Here is a 24736-nt window from a genome sequence, read left to right on the forward strand (position 1 = left end):
TTATTAAAAATCCACTTGTGACCTCTGACCTAGGTGGCTGCATCATGATGCGCCGCGTGCAGTGATGTCTACTCTGTCTTTCTCCCTTAGGGTGGGGTCTGGAGTCAGCGCAAGCGCTTTGGGGGTTATACAATAAAAAGTGTGCATGACTGAGGCAGAAGAGACCAGGGACGACTGAAAGAGAGGCTGGAGTGGAGCCTGGTGGCACCCCATAATTTAATTATTTCTCTAGTCTGCAGGTGAGTGACCAGCCGCCCCCTGTGTGAGTCTCCTCTGTGTCCCAGGACGGCAGAAACAGCAAAGGCATTCAGATAAGGCTTGGCTTCCTTTCGTGGACATTCGGGGACGGGCAGACTCTGTCTCTTCCTTACTGCCCAGCGAAGACACGGACAATGTCCTCTTCTTTTCTGTGCTGGCAGGTGCCCCCCTCTCTTCCTAATATTCCCTCTATTTCTGTCTTGCTCCTCACTTACTGAAAACCGTGGCTTGAAGAAACGGTTCACAACCTCTCTTTCCTTCTTTCATTTAGTTGCTTCCCTGTGAAATGGATCCGAAAAAGACAAGCAATGGCATAGCCAATAGGTCTCGCCTTTGGGACCTTGTAAGTGTTTAGCAGTACAACAGTTGATGTTGTTGCACCAAGGATATTGTGCTGCATAACTAAATACTTATAAGGTCTTAAAAGCGAGACCTGTTGGCTATGCCAATGCTTGTTTACTTATGCCATTGCCTCTGAGTGACTGGTGGGTCTTAGACGAGGTAGAGACTCTGAAGAAGTCTTGTGATCTCATTACTGACCACTCTACCTTTGTGATGGAGGGAAAGAATAATGTTGAGAGAAAGACCAACCACACTTGTTACAGACTAATAGGGCCTTATTCATAAGCAATTTCTGCTGCAGATATATGTATTTTATGGCTGGAAATAAACTAAGAATGCCTAGCATGATTTCACAGAGGGATTCCTGACAAGCGTAAATAGTCTGAGTTTTACTCCAGCTAAGAGCTGACATAACTCCCAATGCAGGATGGGCAAGGGAATGGTTAACTACCAAACTTGGTGGGGGTGCAGAGGAATGGGTTTCTATAGGGGGGCACAATGCTTTTTCCCACGGTGAATAAAAATAAAACAAAATGTAAATTTGCACATGGAGCTACATTTCTTTCAATGTAAATTGTTCACTGTGTGGGTAGTTGGGAGCATGGAGAATACTTCACGTGAATAGTATCAATCAAGAACAGGTGTGATTGATAACTCATGGTCGATGGACTCAGATTACTTGAGCACCTGACCTAGGCTCCAGTGGTGGTGGTAAAATTCAGTCTTAGCTCTCTGATGGCAAAGATCATTTGCAAACTTAATAATATTATGATCAGGGCGATTGGAAGCAAGCTGTAGGAGAAGATCAAATTATGCGACCGGTTTGACTAAAATAAGTGACAAGAATAAATCAGATTATTTGGCGTAATTTGGTTAATTTCGTGGCATTGTGACTTTAGTGTTTTCTTTTTTGTTATTTTTGCACATTAACCCTGTCAGCGCAAAGGTCCCCATGCATTAGTATCAGTTTAAGACTTAAGACCAGTCATCAGCGACTGAAAAGTGACCAGCGCAGCCAGGGGCTGTCTCTGCACAGGTGACAGCGTCGTTAATAAATGTTGCTCCGTTTCTAGAAACACATTTTTTCATAAATTCGGCAAAATATAGAGAAGATGATGTATTTGTCCGGCAAATGTATAGTCATGCGAAATATGTGGCACCTGCAGAATTGCAAAATATGTCCCAAAAATGACAGCATAAAAGCAGTTGAGTAACCACGCTGCATCCTAACTGTATTCTCATGTCCCTTGATTATGCTTCTCCATGGTGTGTAGAGTGGTGTGATCCTCAGCAGGGAAGTGGGCCAGCGGGTGGCAGGCTCGCCTTCGAAACACAGGTTAAGAAAAGTCCCCATGGTTACGTGTTGAGTGTGGCGTGCCTGCAATGATTAAATTATATAGTTTAGGGGTTATTAATATTAGAGATACAAAATGTGTAATGTCACAACTTTTAACACTGAGTTAGTCTTGTGGCAGAAAACACATCGTCCTACTCAACCCATAAAGAATTAGAAAAAGCATTGGCGGAGCGGCCGGGCCGTGATATGAAATAATAATACATTTTAAAAAACATGAGTTGTGCGCAGGCGCGCGCGCGAAAGAAAAAAGTGCTGTGCACGTCGCGCGCGTGCTTGTGCGTGTGAGAGTAAACTGGACGCTGCTTTGGCAGCACTTCCAAAAGTGGCTTACTAAATGTCTCGCTGACAGCGCATGTGCGCTGGATCAGCGAGATCTAAAAAACACTCTTGAGGGAAATGCTCTTTTTCTGACATTTTTCAAGTGCAGCCTTGGATGGAGAGAAATAAAAGGTTTTAGATAGGAAAAATAAATATATAACTAAATAAAGCAAGACAGAGTGGTTGCAAAGTGGTCAGATTGGTTGTATTCACATCCGAACACATCAGCCTCACCTTACAGACTTTGCAGTGAAGCACAACTTTTGTTTTCTCGTCTGTCTTTGAACAGCATTGTTGTGCCCAGGTGGGGAAGTGTACCATTCCTGGATGTACTGCAATACCTGGTTGATGGGTGGATCGGAAAAAGAAATGTGTACCATGGCTCTGTGTTTATGGGCGTGGTCTTTTTAATCCAAACTGCTTACGTTTTGTAAGGATATAATCAATGGACATTGAAACGGTTCCCTTCAGGGCCCTGTAGTCATGTCCGTAACTTTTCAGGTAAAACCACTCACTGATTTCTGAATAGTGAGTGAGAGATTGTTAAGGTAACCATGTTGTTTCTGCTTACAATTTACAAGCTTTACTTAATCATGCATTCCCTATGAGTGTTTGCTTTTAGTTTTTTTTTTAGGCAGGATTTTACTCTTATCAAGTGCATAATCTGAATTGCGTCGCATCCAAGTGTTTATAGCGGGCACAATTTGGTTGTAGCTGATGGCGGTGCAAGTGTCTCTCAGTGGAGCAGTATGATGTTCTGTGGGGGAAACTATGTGGCACTATGGCCAGAGCTGTCGAATTTGGAACTGAGCAACTGAAAAAAGGTGACCAGACCAACAGACCACCCAACTGAGGGAGCATATTCCCATGCTTAACCTTTGAAGGCCCTGAAAGAACTTAGAAGGCCTGATGTCTTAGCACAAGCAGGTGTACGCTAGTGGCATCAATTGTGGGTTAACCTTGAAGGCCTGTCTACCACAATACATACTGAAGTTCATCTCCAGTCTTGCGGGCGGGCCTACAAAGTAGCAAAAACCTAGAGCAACAGTGATCCAGTCACTGTGACTCTGTCACTGAGGTCACATGAATTTTGAGCAGGTAAGGGCGGTGTGAACGGTGTGACTACACTAGGTACCTATTTCGGGTGGGTGCGTAGTGTTTGCAAGTATATTATGGTTTTGAAAAACTTGCTGCTTCCTCCCTGGCCTACAGCAATTTTCAGCAACAATAACAATGTCATGATAACTTCAGTGATTAATGTTCTTCCTAGAGAGAGATCAGAGTTTTGTCCAGTGGAAGGGTTGAATCCTGGAAAGGTAGCACAGAGGGTTAATGTGCATGCTGCCAAGAACATGTGCCATGCAGATCCCAAAGTGCACATAATGTTAACTAGGTTAGTAGGTTACTGCTTTTGTCAGAGAGATCCTTTTGTTACTTGCAATTTATAAGTTAAAATCCTAACATAGAACAGTGAGCTATCAAACTATACTGCCTACTAGTATGGTTGTCATGTGGCTTCAACACCGTGTAGTACTTTGTCTTATGTAACTTTCCCTATACAGTGAATTACACACATATGAATGATTGTCTCTGTGTACTGTTTGTGATGTAGGTGCTTTGACACCGTACACGGGTATGAGTGGTGCTGTAAATCAAATTAAATGCATCTGAGAAAGAGTGTGGTTATGGAGATTTGAGGGAGACTGTCAATGGGTGGTAGTGAGGGAGTCTGTGGTGTAGGTGATCATTTGGGACACCAACAAACATTGTTGCACAGGGCGCCACCAGCACTAAAGCCGGCCCTGCTATCGAGGCCATTGGTATCTCCATTAGCCTTGTTTCAGCAGGAGTAGCTGTAACTCACCAAGGATCGGCAATGCAGGATTTGCACGCACACCAAACTAAGTTTGAAAACGTCATGGTCTCTCTGCTGCATGCACAAGCACTTTTAACATGTGCTACCTGCTCTGGAGCCCCTGGAATTATGCAGCAATGTGGGACAAAATGGTACCGCAGTGTTGACTAAATTATGCAACAAAAAAAAGGCTGCAGCGTATTGCAATATATTTTCTTATAGTTTATTATTTAGACATTTTTACACATGTTAACTCTCTGCAAAGATTCTGCCTCATTAGTATCAGTATAACATGCAAATGCAGCAGTGAGAAAGGTGATCAGTCAACCTTTGCAAAGGGCCGTCCACTTTGCAGCAATCTCAAGTCAAGTTTTTTAGTTACTTTTTATCCGTTTGAGCTCCAAAAATAATTAGTTAAAAATGTAAGATTATGCAGTGGATGATGTATTATGTGGCAAACATGGCAGAGCCATAATTATATAGAAAACATTTGCAAACTAGGATATTTTGTCATTCATGTTTGAACTGCTCTTGTAGAAGAAGGGAGGAGAAGTGCTAATGAGAGAAACTGCATGGTTTGGAGACAAATGGCTTGTGATTCCACTTTTAAGCGTATTTGGGACATTGTGTGATTGGAAATATATCCCACTTTGTGAATGTATTTAAATGCCAATAGCTCCTATTAAACCTTACATAATCAAGTGTATCCATTGGTTGAATTAAATAACACAATAAGCTGTAACTGGTCGGTGAAATGCTAAAGAAATACTAAAAATTGGGATGATTGGCACATTCGGGCCACACCTCTGATTCCGCCCACTGAATCAATGCTTGGGTTATCTCCGCCCTCAGAGTCTCCGCCCACAGTTCCCCTATTTTTACCCTCCCCGCTTTGACCACTGGTTTCCGCACAACAAAGTGACCCTCGCTTACTGCCACAATTATCCATGTTGCCTTGTGCAGTCAGAGCGGGACATCCTGCAGGGCACCCTGCAATTTGGCATCGACTGCAGATCAGGTGAGCAGGATTTGTTTCTGTGCCACGAGCTAAGAAGTGGCGGCGTACAAACACCAGAGGACACAGGGTTAGCTTTGTCTCTCAAGCACCTGACCGAGAAAGACAACACACTTGTGTGAAGGTATTGTTCATTGCAGCACTTCTACCAGAGGTTTCGGGAAAGAACCCTTGGCTCTAATGCCAAGAAAACAGGCCCACCTCAGGCCTAATTTCTGCTTTGATGTTGGAGTGCAGTGCAGGGTCAGCATTGACCCTGACAGGGTGTGAATGACGTTTCAGCAGAAGCAGACTGATGTACATGCAGTGTGATGTGGTGGATCTATGAATCACAGATCTACCATCACACTTCAAGTGTACATCAGTCTGCTTCTGTGAACTCTGGTGTTGCCTGGCCCTCAATGCCTTTCCTAGTTTCATTTTGCTTTGCCCTAAACACCAACTCCCTTCCTTCAATCAGCACTGGAGCAGCATCACATACATTCATTGACGAGGAGCCGCCCGTCCTCCCCTCCCTCCCTGCGCCATTTGGTGACCCGACCTGGACCCTTTCACAGTAGGAGCTCTGGGCAGACAGCGGCATGAAGCATAGGGATTAGGGAAGACATTTACATTTAGTTTTATTTTAAATTAATTTCGAATTAGAACTGCATCAAGTTGACTTAAAGCAGGGACAGGATGGTTCAAAGCATCTGTTTTTAACATTGTGCTGAATTAAGGGATAAGGTGAAGTTTTAATAGCTTCTGTTAAGATGGATGGCGCAGGAATTCAAACAGAGAGATCTCACTCTTGTGTTATTTCCAGTTTGTTTTTCCTTGCAAATTGCCTCATTCTCTTTGTAGAATTATCTTTTTGAATTTAAATATGTCGCTGAGTGAGAGAGAGAGAGAGAGAGAGAGAGAGACATGCTTGGGTTAGTCTCTTGAGGCTTTCTGGACACTTTATTATTGCTTAATCGAAAAGAAAGGATTGCTTTATGTTTGTGATACTTGGCAAATCACGTCTTTCGACACATTTACAGCTTGATGCTTTTAATAAGGCTTGTATGTTATAATAGTGCAGATCATTTGTTTTGGTGAAGGGTCATTCAAGGAAGACAGGATTTTGCTAAATGCGGATAATATTTTAATAAGCATAGAAGAAACTGAACTATCTTTGCCCATATAGGCATATATGGGATATATGTGGGGAAACGTCTGAATTCTTAGTTAAATGGGAGAAAACGATGTATATGCTGATAGCAGGTGACCATATAGACGTAGAGGAAGTGTGTCTAACTCGTGCTAAAGTGCTTGTGCTCTTTCCTTTAAACATGGTTAAATTGGCTTACACCAAATTGGAAAATTTAATTTACTTGTAAGTACCTAGAAATGTGGTTCTACTTGTACCCAGGGACTGTAAATTAAATTCTGCTAGTGGCCTGCAACACTTATTGTGCCTCCCACGTAAGTAGCCTATTTAAACATGTGTCAAGGCCAGGGCCTGTCATTGCAGTCTGCTTGTGCAATTGTAAAACTGCCATTTTTGACTTGGCAAAAGTAATATTCCCTTTTACTACATATGTCACCAGGATGTCACCATTACCACAAGCCCTTTCCATAAGGCAGATGCAGAGTGCAGTATATTTAAATGGTTTGGAATATACCTTTAAGTGTTGTATATCCCGGAATAGGCAAAGATGAATTGCGAACCTTGTTCTTTGTGTGATTCTTGAATTTTTCACAATCCCATGACTTCAGTGATGTACAGGCAACATTATTGGCAGCCCCCACACTCTGAAAAGTGTATCAGTGCCACTGGCCTGGGTGCCTTTGTGTAAATTTTTCTTGCTTTCTGGCTAGGGTGCCATGTGATACATTTCCATGCCGTGTGTCAGCCTCGGTGCCTTTGTGTGACATGTCCATACTTTCTGGCCTGGGGGCTTATGTGTGCTGTTTCCATAATTTCTGGCCTGAGTGACCTGGAGGCTCATGTGTGACATTTCCATGCTTACTGGCCTGCGTGCTTATGTGCAAAATGTCCCTGCTTTCTGGCCTGGGTGCTTATGTGTGCCATTTCCCTAGTTTCTGGCCTCAGTGACCTGGAGGCTCATGTGTGACATTTCCATGCTTACTGGCCTTGGTGCTTATGTGTGCTGTTTCCATGCTTTCTGGCCTTGGTGCTTATGTGTGCTATTTACATAGTTTCTGGTATCAGTGACCTGGAGGCTCATGTGTGACATTTCCATGCCTACTGGCCTGGGTGCTTATGTGTGACGTTTCCATTCTATCTGGCCTGGGTGCTTATGTGTGCTATTTCCATTGTTTCTGGCGTCAGTGACCTGGAGGCTCATGTGTGACATTTCCATGCTTACTGGCCTGGGTGCAAGCGCGATTTTGAAAAGTGCTGTGCAGGTCGCACGCGTGGTTGTGCGCGTGAGGGTAAGATGGTCGCTGCTTTGGAAGCACTTCCAAAAGAGGCTTACTAAATGTCTCGCTGACAGTGCATGCGCACTGGAACAGCGAGACCTAAAAAACACTATTGCGGGAAATGCCTTTTTTCTGACATTTTTCTATTCCAACATGCAGCCTCTGGATGGAGAAAAAATAAAAGGTTTTAAATAGTAAAAATAAATGTATAACTAAATAATGCAAGACAGAGTGGTTGCAAAGTGGCCAGATTGGTTCTATTCACATCCAAACACATCAATCTCACTTTACAGACTTTGCAGTGAAGTGCTACTTTTGTTTTCTCGTCTTTCTTTCAACAGCATTGTTGTGCCCAGGTGGGGAAGTGTACCATTCCTGGATGTATTGCAATACCTGGTTGATGGGGGGATTGGAAAACAAAATGTGTAACATAGCTCTGTTTATGGACGTGGTCTTTTTAAACCATACTGCTTACGTTTTGTAAGGATTTAAACAATTGACATTGAAACGGTTCCCTTCAGGGCTCTGTAGTCATGTCCGTAACTTTTCAGATAAAACCACTCACTGATTTCTAAATAGTGAGTGAGAGATCATTAAGGTAACCATGTTGTTTCTGATTACATTTCACATGCTTTACTTAATCTTGCATTCCCTATGAGCGTTTGCTTTTACTTTTTTTGGGGGGGCAGGATATTACTCTTATCAAGTGCGTAATCTGAATTGAGCCACATCCAAGAGCTTATAGCAGGCACATTTAGGTTGTAGCTGATGGCGGTACAAGTTTCTCTCAGTGGGGCAGTATGGTATTCTGTGGGGGAGAGGATGTGGCACTATGGCCAGAGCTGTCGAATTTGGAACTAGGGAACAGGTTTCAGCCTTCATGACAAGTCCACCAGACCACTCTACTGAGGGAGCATATTCCCATGCTTGACCTATGAAGGCCCTGAAAGAACTTAGAAGGCCTGATGTCTTAGCACAAGCAGGTGTACGCTAGTGGTGTCAATTGTGGGTTAACCTTGAAGGCCTGTCTACCACAATCCATACTGAAGTTCATCTCCAGTCTTGCGGGCGGGCCTACAAAGCAGCACACCCTAGAGCAACAGTGATCCAGTCACTGTGACTCTGTCACTGAGGTCACATGAATTTTGAGCAGGTAAGGGCGGTGTGAACGGTGTGACTACACTGGGTACCTATTTTGAGTGGGTGCGTAGTGTTTGCAAGTATATTATGGTTTTGAAAAACTTGCTGCTTCCTCCCTGGCCTACAGCAATTTTCAGCAACAATAAAAATGTCATGATAACTTCAGTGATTAATGTTCTTCCTAGAGAGAGATCAGAGTTTTGTCCAGTGGAAGGGTTGAATCCTGGAAAGGTAGCACAGAGGGTTGATGTGCATGCTGCCAAGAACATGTGCCATGCAGATCACAACGTGCACATAATTTTAACTAGGTTAGTAGGTTACTGCTTTTGTCAGAGAGATCCTTTTGTTACTTGCAATTTATAAGTTAAAATCCTAACATAGAACAGTGAGCTATCAAACTATACTGCCTACTAGTATGGTGGTCATTTGGCTTTTACACCTTGTAGTCCTTTGTCTTATGTAACTTTCCCTATACAGTGAATTACACACATATGAATGATTGTCTCTGTGTACTGTTTGTGATGTAGGTGCTCTGACACCGTACACTGGTATGAGTGGTGCTGTAAATCAAACTAAATGCATCTGAGAAAGAGTGTGGTTATGGAGATTTTTGGGAGACTGTCAATGGGTGATAGTGAAGGAGTCTGTGGTGTAGGTGATCATTTGGGACACCAACAAACATTGTTGCACAGGGCGCCACCAGCACTAAAGCCGGCCCTGCTATCGAGGCCATTGGTATCTCCATTAGCCTTGTTTCAGCAGGAGTAGCTGTAACTCACCAAGGATCGGCAATGCAGGATTTGCACGCACACCAAACTAAGTTTGCAAACTACACGGTCTCTCTGCTGCATGCACAAGCACTGTTAACATGTGCTACCTGCTCTGGAGCCACTGGAATTATGCAGCAATGTGGGACAAAATGGTATCGCAGTGTTGACTAAATTATGCAACAAAAAAAAGGCTGCAGCGAATTGCAATATATTTTCTTATAGTTTATTATTTAGACATTTTTACACATGCTAACTCTCTGCAAAGATTCTGCCTCATTAGTATCAGTATAACATGCAAATGCAGCAGTGAGAATGGTGATCAGTCAACCTTTGCAAAGGGCCGTCCACTTTGCAGCAATCTCAAGTCACGTTTTTTAGTTACTTTTTATCCGTTTGAGCTCCAAAAATAATTAGTTAAAAATGTAAGATTATGCAGTGGATGATGTATTATGTGGCAAATATGGCAGAGCCATAATTATATAGAAAACATTTGCAAACTAGGATATTTTGTCATTCATGTTTGAACTGCTCTTGTAGAAGAAGGGAGGAGAAGTGCTAATGAGAGAAACTGCATGGTTTGGAGACAAATGGCTTGTGATTCCACTTTTAAGCGTATTTGGGACATTGTGTGATTGGAAATATATCCCACTTTGTGAATGTATTTAAATGCCAATAGCTCCTATTAAACCTTACATAATCAAGTGTATCCATTGGTTGAATTAAATAACACAATAAGCTGTAACTGGTCGGTGAAATGCTAAAGAAATACAAAAAATTGGGATGATTGGCACATTCGGGCCACACCTCTGATTCAGCCCACTGAATCAATCCTTGGGTTATCTCCGCCCTCAGAGTCTCCGCCCACAGTTCCCCTAATTTTACCCTCCCCGCTTTGACCACTGGATTCCGCACAACAAGGTGACCCTCGCTTACTGCCACAATTATCCATATTGCCTTGTGCAGTCAGAGCGGGACATCCTGCAGGGCACCCTGCAATTTGGCATCGACTGCAGATCAGGTGAGCAGGATTTGTTTCTGTGCCACGAGCTAAGAAGTGGCGGCGTACAAACACCAGAGGACACAGGGTTAGCTTTGTCTCTCAAGCACCTGACCGAGAAAGACAACACGCTTGTGTGAAGGTATTGTTCATTGCAGCACTCCTACCAGAGGTTTCGGGAAAGAACCCTTGGCTCTAATGCCAAGAAAACAGCCCACCTCAGGCCTGATTTCTGCTTTGATGTTGGAGTGCAGTGCAGGGTCATTATTGACCCTGACAGGGTGTGAATGACATTTCAGCAGAAGCAGACTGATGTACATGCAGTGTGATGTGGTGAATCTAAGAATCACAGATCTACCATCACACTTCAAGTGTACATCAGTCTGCTTCTGTGAACTCTGGTGTTGCCTGGCCCTCAATGCCTTTCCTAGTTTCATTCTGCTTTGCCCTAAACACCAACTCCCTGCCTTCAATCAGCACTGGAGCCGCATCACATACATTCATTGACGATGAGCCGCTCGTCCTCCCCTACCTCCCTGCGCCATTTGTGTGACCCGACCTGGACCCTTTCACAGTAGGAGCTCTCGGCAGACAGCGGCATGAAGCATAGGGATTAGGGAAGACATTTACATTTAGTTTTATTTTAAATTAATTTCGAATTAGAACTGCATCAAGTTGACTTAAAGCAGGGACAGGATGGTTCAAAGCATCTGTTTTTAACATTGTGCTGAATTAAGGGATAAGGTGAAGTTTTAATAGCTTCTGTTAAGATGGATGGCGCAGGAATTCACACAGAGAGATCTCACTCTTGTGTTATTTCCAGTTTGTTTTTGCTTGCAAATTGCCTCATTCTCTTTGTAGAATTATCTTTTTGAATTTAAATATGTCGCTGAGAGAGAGAGAGAGAGAGAGAGAGAGAGAGAGAGAGAGAGAAAGAGAGAGAGAGAGAGAGAGAGGGAGAGAGAGAGAGAGAGAGACATGCTTGGGTTAGTCTCTTGAGGCTTTCTGGACACTTTATTATTGCTTAATCGAAAAGAAAGGATTGCTCTATGTTTGTGATACTTGGCAAATCACGTCTATCGACACATTTACAGCTTGATGCATTTAATAAGGCTTGTATGTTATAATAGTGCAGATCATTTGTTTTGGTGAAGGGTCATTCAAGGAAGACAGGATTTTGCTAAATGCGGATAATATTTTAATAAGCATAGAAGAAACTGAACTATCTTTGCCCATATATGCATATATGGGATATATGTGGGGAAACGTCTGAATTCTTAGTTAAATGGGAGAAAACGATGTATATGCTGATAGCAGGTGACCATATAGACGTAGAGGAAGTGTGTCTAACTCGTGCTAAAGTGCTTGTGCTCTTTCCTTTAAACATGGTTAAATTGGCTTACACCAAATTGGGAAATTTAATTTACTTGTAAGTACCTAGAAATGTGGTTCTACTTGTACTCAGGGACTGTAAATTAAATTCCGCTAGTGGCCTGCAACACTTATTGTGCCTCCCACGTAAGTAGCCTATTTAAACATGTGTCAAGGCCAGGGCCTGTCATTGCAGTCTGCTGGTGCAGTTGTAAAACTGCCATTTTTGACTTAGTAATAAAATCAAAGTTTATTTAGACAATAGTCTATAAACCATACACAAGACCATGGATCCACTTAGCAATAGAAATTTTACATCATAGTTCATTTTAACACTCAGTACACATTTTAAACCCTAAAAAGCACTAAATTGATATTTTCCATTTTTTAAAATCTTAATATCTTAAAATTTCCCAACTTCCTTGGTTGTCTCCTTTACAGCTTCTCTTATTGCTTTCAAAAATTTCCCCAACGCAATTGTGATATCTAAAAACGACATTTCAGTAAGGAGAACAACAGCCTCTGATCGTGTGTTTACCTTATACTTTAAAAATATTGGACGCAAAAACATTTTACGCACTGTTAAAATCCATGTACAGTCCAGTAATATATGTAAAATATCATTCTTCACACCTAGGCCACATTTACAAATACCACCAGGTTGGATCAGGGCTACTTTTAATTTACTGTCGATCTTCCATGGATTTAAGCCTACCCGAACCTTCATGATTTCGTACCTTAACCATTTACTGGGTAACACATCCAAATAAGGGAACCGGACATCCTTTTCCCATTCATTCCTTACCCAGTTTACTGATTTTTTCAACTTCAGGTACTCCAGATCTTGTGATCTGGAATATTCTTGCCCTCGGTCCCTAAGCATTTTCTTAGTAAAAACTAGGTCCAATAAGGGTTGTTCGAGGGTCAACTTTAATTGCGCAGTTACTAGCTGAAGGGTTTTCCTCACTTCCCGTGCCCAATGTAAACTGCTTGCTTGTATTTCCTTTCTGCACCAAATTGACACCTTCTGATCACCACCGGGCGTCTGGCGGTTCCAAAATCTTAGCAATGACATTTGTGCCTTTACCTCCCATGCCGTCAAGCCTACCTCCAATCTAATAGCTTGCAACATGGATCCGTTAGGTAGGGACAACAGCATTTTAATTATCTTCCCTTCCTCTCGGTCCCAACCTCTTTTACCACTCAGATAGAGCACTTCAGCGCCGTAGAGAACTTGTGGGGGTATCATAGCTTCAAATGCCTTTAGTAACGGTCTGTGAGACATGTCACCATAGTCCTTATTAAATTTTTTCAATCCACAGACCGATGAGGACGCCTTTGAAGTTTGTGCCGCCACATGGGTATTCCACTTTAATGCACTGTCAAACCACAGGCCTAGATATTTGTATTCATTTACTACCTCTAATTTGTCTAAACCTAAAAACCATTTAAAATTTTTTACCCTCTTCCCGAAACATAGGATCTTTGTTTTCTCCATATTCACCGATAGAAACTTTTTGTCACAATATATTTTAAAAGCATTTAATTTCCTTTGGAGGCCCATTTCAGTTTGGTCCACGATCACTAGATCATCAGCATATAAAAGGCATGCAACTTTATTATTATTCATGCGCGGGCTCGCACTCTTTTCAACTTCCAAAACCACGGGAAGGTCTGATAGGAAGATTGAAAAGAGCAAGGGTGCCAAAACGCACCCTTGTCTCAAGCCATTCTTTACAGGGATTTTCTGCGTTAATGAGCCCTTTGAATCTCTAATGACCTGGGCCCAGTTGCCACTATGTAATTCTTTTAGAATATTTAATATGCCCTCCGGCGATGCATAATTTTCTAGCACTTCCCAAAGGCTGCTTCTATCTACTGAGTCAAAGGCAGCTCGGAAATCGACGAAACAGCAGCATAATTTGCCATTTTGTTCAATCGATTTCCTAGCTAAGGCCCACAGGGCAAAACAATGATCAATCGTAGAGTGGCCTTCTTTAAACCCACCCTGTTCCACTGGTACGATTGACTGAAGATCCGCCCACTCTTTTAACTTACCGAGTATCATCTTAGCAAAAATCTTTTCTCCTATATCTAATAGGTTAATTAGCCTGTAGTTTTTAGGGGCATGTACATCTCCTTTTTTATGCGGAGGCCTTATTATTGCACCCTTCCAGTTTGCAGGTATTAGCCCTTGCTCTAGTATTAAAGTAAACATTTTTGAGAAGAATTCCGCCCACCAAGGCTGGTTTGAATTTAATATCAGGGCCGGCATATCATCCGGGCCTGCTGCTCTAGTTAAATTTAAAGTCCTAATTATCCTAAGGATGTTTATTACTGAGCAATCATGTTTGAGATCCCCTACTAGATCTCTCCACTGCTTTGGTACCAAATTATCCGACAACCTCCCCGGGGCATACAATTTCTGAATATACTCAGCCCATACATCTTCCTCTACTACACAGGTCATTGGTGCAATCAAGGGTTCCCTGGCTGACTGTATTAACTTCCAGAATTGCCGTAGGTTCTTATTTTCAATGGATTCCAATAATTTGCCACCGCAAGATTCTTTATGAATCCTTTTTACATTGCGGATTAACATATTATATTCTCTCTTTATTTTTATTAAGTTTTCCGACTTTGCTCGTGTAAATTTTTTGCGTAGGCTACGCTCTTCTCTCCTAACTTCTCTTTTTTTCATTAAACAATCCTGATTAAACCATGTTCCATTCTTACTTTGAGTATTTCCTTTCTTATTCTGTTCTTTTGCAGTGGGCCTGAGTTCTATACTTATACTTTCTACTACTTGTTTTATTTTTTCCACAAACCAGAATAGGTCTTGGCCCTTCAAACAACCTAGCTGAATCTTATGTTGCAGGCTTGCTAACTTCTCTATAGATTTTTCAGATAACCTAGTGGTCATCCTCTTCGGGTACTCTGTCTCTTGCCAGATAACTCTGTCGCAAACCATATATTGTGCTATTCCCAATTCTAACTTTATTAAATTGTGATCACTACATTCCATGAGGTTAATGCTAAAATCTTTCACTAACTCGAAATTCCATGCCGGCAAAAACACATAGTCTATTGGGCAATTATGTGCCCCATATTTAAAAGTTTTCTTTGCCGGGCGGTCATGGACTATCCTTCCATTTAAACAAAAGAAACTTTTATTTGATAAATAGTTGCCCAATTCCACCGCATCTGTAAAGGTTTTTGTATCCATAAACTCTGCATTTTTTATATCATATGCATCTAGAATTTCTGAGTACCATTGATCCGACAATTTTGGATTTAGTTTATGGTTAAAATCTCCCGTTAACACAATCAGGTCATTTCCATACATATCACAAAGTGCATCCATATCATTCTTAAAATGTAACAATTCGACCCCATATTCCTTTGTTGAATTCCATTGCATATACACATTTAGGATCAGTATAAATTTATATTTCTTATCCGCAAGTGTGGTTTGGATTCTGCAGGCTAGAAGCCACTTACACTTTACAGGTATCAAAATGGTTTTAGTTGTTAGGGTTGTTGATATCATTGTCAACAAGCCACCTGCGGGGCACCCGGAGTTTGATTTTACAGCTGCACGGTGGACTTGTCGGAACCCTTCAACTATTTGGGGAACACCACAGAGCCAGGTCTCTTGTATACAAATAATTTCATTCTCTTTTGCAAGTTCTTTCACAGTTTCACGTTTTAAAAGTGTTCCCAATCCATTTATGTTCCAAGAGACCAATTGTATGCTCTGTGGCTGCCCCATTGCCTATTCTACATCACTTAAAGGCCCATTCACTACTGAATCTTCCCTGTAACTATATGAAGGTCCTGCTAAGCTGGAGGTATTACTCCAATTCTTCCATGCCTCCAACATATCTGTATTGTCTATTACTATATTAAAATTTTCTCTCCCTTCCTCTATTTCCTCATCGGGGAGCCTCACCTGCCATTTTTGACTTGGCAAAAGTAATATTCCCTTTTACTACATATGTCACCAGGATGTCACCATTACCACAAGCCCTTTCCATAAGGCAGATGCAGAGTGCAGTATATTTAAAAGGTTTGGAATATACCTTTAAGTGTTGTATATCCCGGAATAGGCAAAGATGAATTGCTAACCTTGTTCTTTGTGTGATTCTTGAATTTTTCACAATCCCATGACTTCAGTGATGTACAGGGAACATTATTGGCAGCCCCCACACTCTGAAAAGTGTATCAGTGCCACTGGCCTGGGTGCCTTTGTGTAAATGTTTCTTGCTTTCTGGCTAGGGTGCCATGTGATACATTTCCATGCCGTCTGTCAGCCTCGGTGCCTTTGTGTGACATGTCCATACTTTCTGGCCTGGGGGCTTATGTGTGCTGTTTCCATAATTTCTGGCCTGAGTGACCTGGAGGCTCATGTGTGACATTTCCATGCTTACTGGCCTGTGTGCTTATGTGCAAAATGTCCCTGCTTTCTGGCCTGGGTGCTTATGTGTGCCATTTCCCTAGTTTCTGGCCTCAGTGACCTGGAGGCTCATGTGTGACATTTCCATGTTTACTGGTCTGGGTGCTTATGTGTGATGTTTCCATGCTTTCTGGCCTTGGTGCTTATGTGTGCTATTTCCATAGTTTCTGGTATCAGTGACCTGGAGGCTCATGTGTGACATTTCCATGCTTACTGGCCTGGGTGCTTATGTGTGACGTTTCCATTCTATCTGGCCTGGGTGCTTATGTGTGCTATTTCCATTGTTTCTGGCGTCAGTGACCTGGAGGCTCATGAGTGACATTTCCATGCTTACTGGCCTGGGTGCAAGCGCGATTTTGAAAAGTGCTGTGCAGGTCGCACGCGTGGTTGTGCGCGTGAGAGTAAGATGGTCGCTGCTTTGGAAGCACTTCCAAAAGAGGCTTACTAAATGTCTCGCTGACAGTGCATGCGCACTGGTTCAGCGAGACCTAAAAAACACTATTGCGGGAAATGCCTTTTTTCTGACATTTTTCTATTCCAACATGCAGCCTCTGGATGGAGAGAAATAAAAGGTTTTAAATAGTAAAAATAAATGTATAACTAAATAAAGCAAGACAGAGTGGTTGCAAAGTGGCCAGATTGGTTCTATTCACATCCAAACACATCAATCTCACTTTACAGACTTTGCAGTGAAGAGCTACTTTTGTTTTCTCGTCTTTCTTTCAACAGCATTGTTGTGCCCAGGTGGGGAAGTGTACCATTCCTGGATGTATTGCAATACCTGGTTGATGGGGGGATTGGAAAACAAAATGTGTAACATAGCTCTGTTTATGGACGTGGTCTTTTTAAACCATACTGCTTACGTTTTGTAAGGATATAAACAATTGACATTGAAACGGTTCCCTTCAGGGCCCTGTAGTTATGTCCGTAACTTTTCAGATAAAACCACTCACTGATTTCTAAATAGTGAGTGAGAGATCATTAAGGTAACCATGTTGTTTCTGATTACATTTCACATGCTTTACTTAATCTTGCATTCCCTATGAGCGTTTGCTTTTGCTTTTTTGGGGGGGGGCAGGATATTACTCTTATCAAGTGCGTAATCTGAATTGAGCCACATCCAAGAGCTTATAGCAGGCACATTTAGGTTGTAGCTGATGGTGGTGCAAGTTTCTCTCAGTGGGGCAGTATGGTATTCTGTGGGGGAGAGGATGTGGCATATGGCCAGAGCTGTCGAATTTGGAACTAGGGAACAGGGTTCAGCCTTCATGACAAGTCCACCAGACCACTCTACTGAGGGAGCATATTCCCATGCTTGACCTATGAAGGCCCTGAAAGAACTTAGAAGGCCTGATGTCTTAGCACAAGCAGGTGTACGCTAGTGGTGTCAATTGTGGGTTAATCTTGAAGGCCTGTCTACCACAATCCATACTGAAGTTCATCTCCAGTCTTGCGGGCGGGCCTACAAAGCAGCACACCCTAGAGCAACAGTGATCCAGTCACTGTGACTCTGTCACTGAGGTCACATGAATTTTGAGCAGGTAAGGGCGGTGTGAATGGTGTGACTACACTGGGTACCTATTTCGAGTGGGTGCGTAGTGTTTGCAAGTGTATTATGGTTTTGAAAAACTTGCTGCTTCCTCCCTGGCCTACAGCAATTTTCAGCAACAATAAAAATGTCATGATAACTTCAGTGATTAATGTTCTTCCTAGAGAGAGATCAGAGTTTTGTCCAGTGGAAGGGTTGAATCCTGGAAAGGTAGCACAGAGGGTTGATGTGCATGCTGCCAAGAACATGTGCCATGCAGATCACAACGTGCACATAATGTTAACTAGGTTAGTAGGTTACTGCTTTTGTCAGAGAGATCCTTTTGTTACTTGCAATTTATAAGTTAAAATCCTAACATAGAACAGTGAGCTATCAAACTATACTGCCTACTAGTATGCTGGTCATTTGGCTTTTACACCTTGTAGTCCTTTGTCTTATGTAACTTTCCCTATACAGTGAATTACACACATATGAATGATTGTCTCTGTGTACTGTTTGTGATGTAGGTGCTCTGACACCGTACACTGGTATGAGTGGTGCTGTAAATCAAACTAAATGCATCTGAGAAAGAGTGTGGTTATGGAGATTTGAGGGAGACTGTCAATGGGTGATAGTGAAGGAGTCTGTGGTATAAGTGATCATTTGGGACACCAACAAACATTGTTGCACAGGGCGCCACCAGCACTAAAGCCTGCCCTGCTATCGAGGCCATTGGTATCTCCATTAGCCTTGTTTCAGCAGGAGTAGCTGTAACTCACCAAGGATCGACAATGCAGGATTTGCACGCACACCAAACTAAGTTTGCAAACTACACGGTCTCTCTGCTGCATGCACAAGCACTTTTAACATGTGCTACCTGCTCTGGAGCCACTGGAATTATGCAGCAATGTGGGACAAAATGGTATCGCAGTGTTGACTAAATTATGCAACAAAAAAAAGGCTGCAGCGAATTGCAATATATTTTCTTATAGTTTATTATTTAGACATTTTTACACATGCTAACTCTCTGCAAAGATTCTGCCTCATTAGTATCAGTATAACATGCAAATGCAGCAGTGAGAAAGGTGATCAGTCAACCTTTGCAAAGGGCCGTCCACTTTGCAGCAATCTCAAGTCACGTTTTTTAGTTACTTTTTATCCGTTTGAGCTCCAAAAATAATTAGTTAAAAATGTAAGATTATGCAGTGGATGATGTATTATGTGGCAAATATGGCAGAGCCATAATTATATAGAAAACATTTGCAAACTAGGATATTTTGTCATTCATGTTTGAACTGCTCTTGTAGAAGAAGGGAGGAGAAGTGCTAATGAGAGAAACTGCATGGTTTGGAGACAAATGGCTTGTGATTCCACTTTTAAGCGTATTTGGGACATTGTGTGATTGGAAATATATCCCACTTCGTGAATGTATTTAAATGCCAATAGCTCCTATTAAACCTTACATAATCAAGTGTATCCATTGGTTGAATTAAATAACACAATAAGCTGTAACTGGTCGATGAAATGCTAAAGAAATACAAAAAATTGGGATGATTGGCACATTCGGGCCACACCTCTGATTCAGCCCACTGAATCAATCCTTGGGTTATCTCCGCCCTCAGAGTCTCCGCCCACAGTTCCCCTAATTTTACCCTCCCCGCTTTGACCACTGGATTCCGCACAACAAGGTGACCCTCGCTTACTGCCACAATTATCCATATTGCCTTGTGCAGTCAGAGCGGGACATCCTGCAGGGCATCCTGCAACTTGGCATCGACTGCAGATCAGGTGAGCAGGATTTGTTTCTGTGCCACGAGCTAAGAAGTGGCGGCGTACAAACACCGGAGGACACAGGGTTAGCTTTGTCTCTCAAGCACCTGACCGAGAAAGACAACATGCTTGTGTGAAGGTATTGTTCATTGCAGCACTCCTTCCAGAGGTTTCGGGAAAGAACCCTTGGCTCTAATGCCAAGAAAACAGCCTACCTCAGGCCTGATTTCTGCTTTGATGTTGGAGTGCAGTGCAGGGTCACCATTGACCCTGACAGGGTGTGAATGACATTTCAGCAGAAGCAGACTGATGTACATGCAGTGTGATGTGGTGGATCTAAGAATCACAGATCTACCATCACACTTCAAGTGTACATCAGTCTGCTTCTGTGAACTCTGGTGTTGCCTGGCCCTCATTGCCTTTCCTAGTTTCATTCTGCTTTGCCCTAAACACCAACTCCCTGCCTTCAATCAGCACTGGAGCCGCATCACATACATTCATGGACGATGAGCCGCCCGTCCTCCCCTCCTTCCCTGCGCCATTTGTGTGACCCGACCTGGACCCTTTCAAAGTAGGAGCTCTGGGCATACAGAGGCATGAAGTATAGGGATTAGGGAAGACGTTTACATTTAGTTTTATTTTAAATTAATTTCGAATTCGAACTGCATCAAGTTGACTTAAAGCAGGGACAGGATGGTTCAAAGCATCTGTTTTTAACATTGTGCTGAATTAAGAGATAAGGTGAAGTTTTAATAGCTTCTGTTAAGATGGATGGCGCAGGAATTCAAACAGAGAGATCTCACTCTTGTGTTATTTCCAGTTTGTTTAGCTTGCAAATCGCCTCATTCTCTTTGTAGAATTATCTTTTTGAATTTAAATATGTCGCTGAGAGAGAGAGAGAGAGAGAGATGCTTGGGTTAGTCTCTTGAGGCTTTCTGGACACTTTATTATTGCTTAATCGAAAATAAAGGATTGCTTTATGTTTGTGATACTTGGCAAATGACGTCTTTTGACACATTTACAGCTTGATGCATTTAATAAGGCTTGTGTGTTGTAATAGTGCAGATCATTTGTTTTGATGAAGGGTCATTCAAGGAAGACAGGATTTTGCTAAATGCGGATAATATTTTAATAAGCATAGAATAAACTGAACTATCTTTGCCCAGATATGCATATATGGGATATATGCATGGACACGTCTGAATTCTTAGTTAAATGGGAGAAAACAATGTATATGCTGATAGCAGGTGACCATATAGACGTAGAGTAAGTGTGTCTAACTAGTGCTAAAGTACTTGTGCTCTTTCCTTTAAACATGGTTAAATTGGCTTACACCAAATTGGAAATTTTAATTTACTTGTAAGTACCTAGAAATGTGGTTCTACTTGTACCCAGGGACTGTAAATTAAATTCTGCTAGTGGCCTGCAACACTTATTGTGCCTCCCACGTAAGTTGCCTATTTAAACATGTGTCAAGGCCAGGGCCTGTCATTGCAGTCTGCTTGTGCAGTTGTAAAACTGCCATTTTTGACTTGGCAAAAGTAATATTCCCTTTTACTACATATGTCACCAGGATGTCACCATTAACGCAAGCCCTTTCCATAAGGAAGATGCAGAGTGCAGTATATTTAAATGGTTTGGCATATACCTTTAAGTGTTGTATATCCCGGAATAGGCAAGGATGAATTGCTAACCTTGTTCTTTGTGTGATTCTTGAATTTTTCACAATCCCATAACTTCAGTGATGTACAGGCAACATTAATGGCAGCCCCCACACTCTGAATAGTGTATCAGTGCCACTGGCTTGGGTGCCTTTGTGTAAATTTTTCTTGCTTTCTGGCTAGAGTGCCATGTGATACATTTCCATGCCGTCTGTCAGCCTGGGTGCCTTTGTGTGACATGACCATACTTTCCGGCCTGGGGGCTTATGTGTGCTGTTTCCATAATTTCTGGCCTCAGTGACCTGGAGGCTCATGTGTGACATTTCCATGCTTACTGGCCTGTGTGCTTACGTGCAATATTTCCATGCTTTCTGGCCTGGGTGCTTATGTGTGCCATTTCCTTAGTTTCTGGCCTCAGTGACCTGGAGGCTCAAGTGTGACATTTCCAATCTTACTGGTCTGGGTGCTTATGTGTGATGTTTCCATGCTTTCTGGCCTTGGTGCTTATGTGTGCTATTTCCATAGTTTCTGGTATCAGTGACCTGGAGGCTCATGTGTGACATTTCCATGCTTACTGGCCTGGTTGCTTATGTGTGACGTTTCCATTCTTTCTGGCCTGGGTGCTTATGTGTGCTATTTCCATAGTTTCTGGCGTCAGTGACCTGGAGGCTCATGTGGGACATTTCCATGCTTACTGGCCTGGGTGCAAGCGTGATTTTGAAAAGGGCTGTGCATGTCGCACGCGTGGTTGTGCCCATGAGGGTAAGATGGTCGCTGCTTTGGAAGCACTTCCAAAAGAGGCTTACTAAATGTCTCGTTTACAGTGCATGCGCACTGGATCAGCGAGACCTAAAAAACACTCTTGAGGGAAATGCCTTTTTTCTGACATTTTTCTATTCCAACATGCAGCCTCGGGATGGAGAGAAATAAAAGGTTTAAAATAGGAAAAATAAATGTATAACTAAATAAAGCAAGACAGAGTGGTTCCAAAGTGGCCAGATTGGTTCTATTCACATCCAAACACATCAATCTCACTTTTCAGACTTTGCAGTGAAGTGCTACTTTTGTTTTCTCGTCTTTCTTTCAACAGCATTGTTGTGCCCAGGTGGGGAAGTGTACCATTACTAGATGTATTGCAATACCTGGTTGATGGGTGGATTGGAAAACAAAATGTGTAACATGGCTCTGTGTTTATGGACGTTGGTCTTTTTAAACCATACTGCTTACGTTTTGTAAGGATATAAACAATTGACATTGAAACGGTTCTCTTCAGGGCCCTGTAGTCATGTCTGTAACTTTTCAAATAAAACCACTCACTGATTTCTAAATAGTGAGTGAGAGAACATTAAGGTAACCATGTTGTTTCTGATTACATTTCACATGCTTTACTCAATCTTGCATTTCCTATGAGTGTTTGCTTTTACTTTTTTGGGGGGGGCAGGATATTACTCTTATCAAGTGCATAATCTGAATTGAGCCACATCCAAGAGCCTATAGCAGGCATATTTAGGTTGTAGCTGATGGCGGTGCAAGTTTCTCTCAGTGGGGCAGTATGGTATTGTGTGGGGAGAGGATGTGGCACTATGGCCAGAGCTGTTGAATTTGGAACTAAGGAACAGGTTTCAGCCTTCATGACCAGTCCACCAGACCACTCTACTGAGGGAGCATATTCCCATGCTTGACCTTTGAAGGCCCCGAAACAACTTAGAAGGCCTGATGTCTTAGCACAAGCAGGTGTACCCTAGTGGTGTCAATTGTGGGTTAACCTTGAAGGCCTGTCTAACACAATCCATACTGAAGTTCATCTCCAGTCTTGCGGGCAGGCCTACAAAGCAGCACACCCTAGAGCAACAATGATCCAGTCACTGTGACTCTGTCACTGAGGTCACATGAATTTTGAGCAGGTAAGGGCGGTGTGAACGGTGTGACTGCACTGGGTACCTATTTCGGGTAGGAGGCGTAGTGTTTGCAAGTATATTATGGTTTTAAAAATCTTGCTGCTTCCTCTCTGGCCTCCAGCAATTTTCAGCAACAATAAAAATGTCATGATAACTTCAGTGATTAATGTTCTTCTTAGAGAGGGATCGGAGTTTTGTCTAGTGAAAGGGTTGACTCCTAGTAAGGTAGCAAAGATGGTTAATGTGCAATCTGCAAAGAACATGTACCATGCAGAGCACAAAGTGCACATAATGTTACCTAGGTTAGTAGGTGACTGCTTTTGTCAGAGAGATTCTTTTGTTACTTGCAATTCATAAGTTAAAATCCTAACATAGAACAGTGAGCTATCAAACTATACTGCCTACTAGTATGGTTGTCATTTGGCTTTTGCCCCTTGTAGTCCTTTGTCTTATGTAACTTTCCCTATACAGTGATTTACACACATAAAAATGATTGTCTCTGTGTAGTGTGTGTGATGTAGGTGCTCTGACACCGTACACTGGTATGAGTGGTGCTGTAAATAAAATTAAATGCATCTGAGAAAGAGTGTGGTTATGGAGATTTGAGGGAGACTGTCAATGGGTGGTAGTGAGGGAGTCTGTGGTGTAGGTGAACATTTGGGACACCAACAAACATTGTTGCACAGGGCGCCACCAGCACTAAAGCCGGCCCTGCTATGGAGGCCATTGGTATCTCCATTAGCCTTGTTTCAGCAGGAGTAGCTGTAACTCACCAAGGATCGGCAATGCAGGATTTGCACGCATACCAAGCTAAGTTTGCAAACTTCACAGTCTCTCTGCTGCATGCACAAGCACTTTTAACATGTGCTACCTACTCTGGAGCCACTGGAATTATACAGCAATGGGTGACAAAATGGTGCCGCAGTGTTGACTAAATTATGCAACAAAAAAAAGACTGCAGCGTAATGCAATATATTTTCTTATACTTTATTCGTTTAGACATTTTTACACATGTTAACTCTCTGCAAATATTCTACCTCATTAGTATCAGTATAACATACAAATGCAGCAGTGAGAATGGTGATCAGTCAACCTTTGCAAAGGGCTGTCCACTTTGCAGCAATCTCAAATCACGTTTTTTAGTAACTTTTTATCTGTTCGGGCTACAAAAATGATTAGTTAAAACTGTAAGATTATGCAGTGGATGAGGTATTAAGTTTCAAATATGGCAGAGCCATAATTATATAGAAAACATTTGCAAACTAGGATATTTTGCCATTCATGTTTGAACTGCTCTTGTGGAAGAAGGGAGAAAGGCTAATGAGAGAAACTGCTTGGCTTGGAGACAAATGGCTTATGATTCCACTTTTAAGCGTATTTGGGACAATGTGTGATTGGAAATATATCTCACTTTGTGAATGTATTTTAATGCCAATAACTCATATTAAACCTTAAATAATCAAGTGTATCCATTGGTTGAATTAAATAACACAATAAGCTGTATCTGGTGGGTGAAATGCCAAGCAAATACAAAAAATTGGGATGTTTGGCACATTCTGGCCACACCTCTGACTCCGCCCACTGATCAAAT

Source organism: Lissotriton vulgaris, chromosome 2_1, assembly GCF_964263255.1.
Source record: "Lissotriton vulgaris chromosome 2_1, aLisVul1.2, whole genome shotgun sequence".
Lineage (NCBI taxonomy): Eukaryota > Metazoa > Chordata > Amphibia > Caudata > Salamandridae > Lissotriton > Lissotriton vulgaris.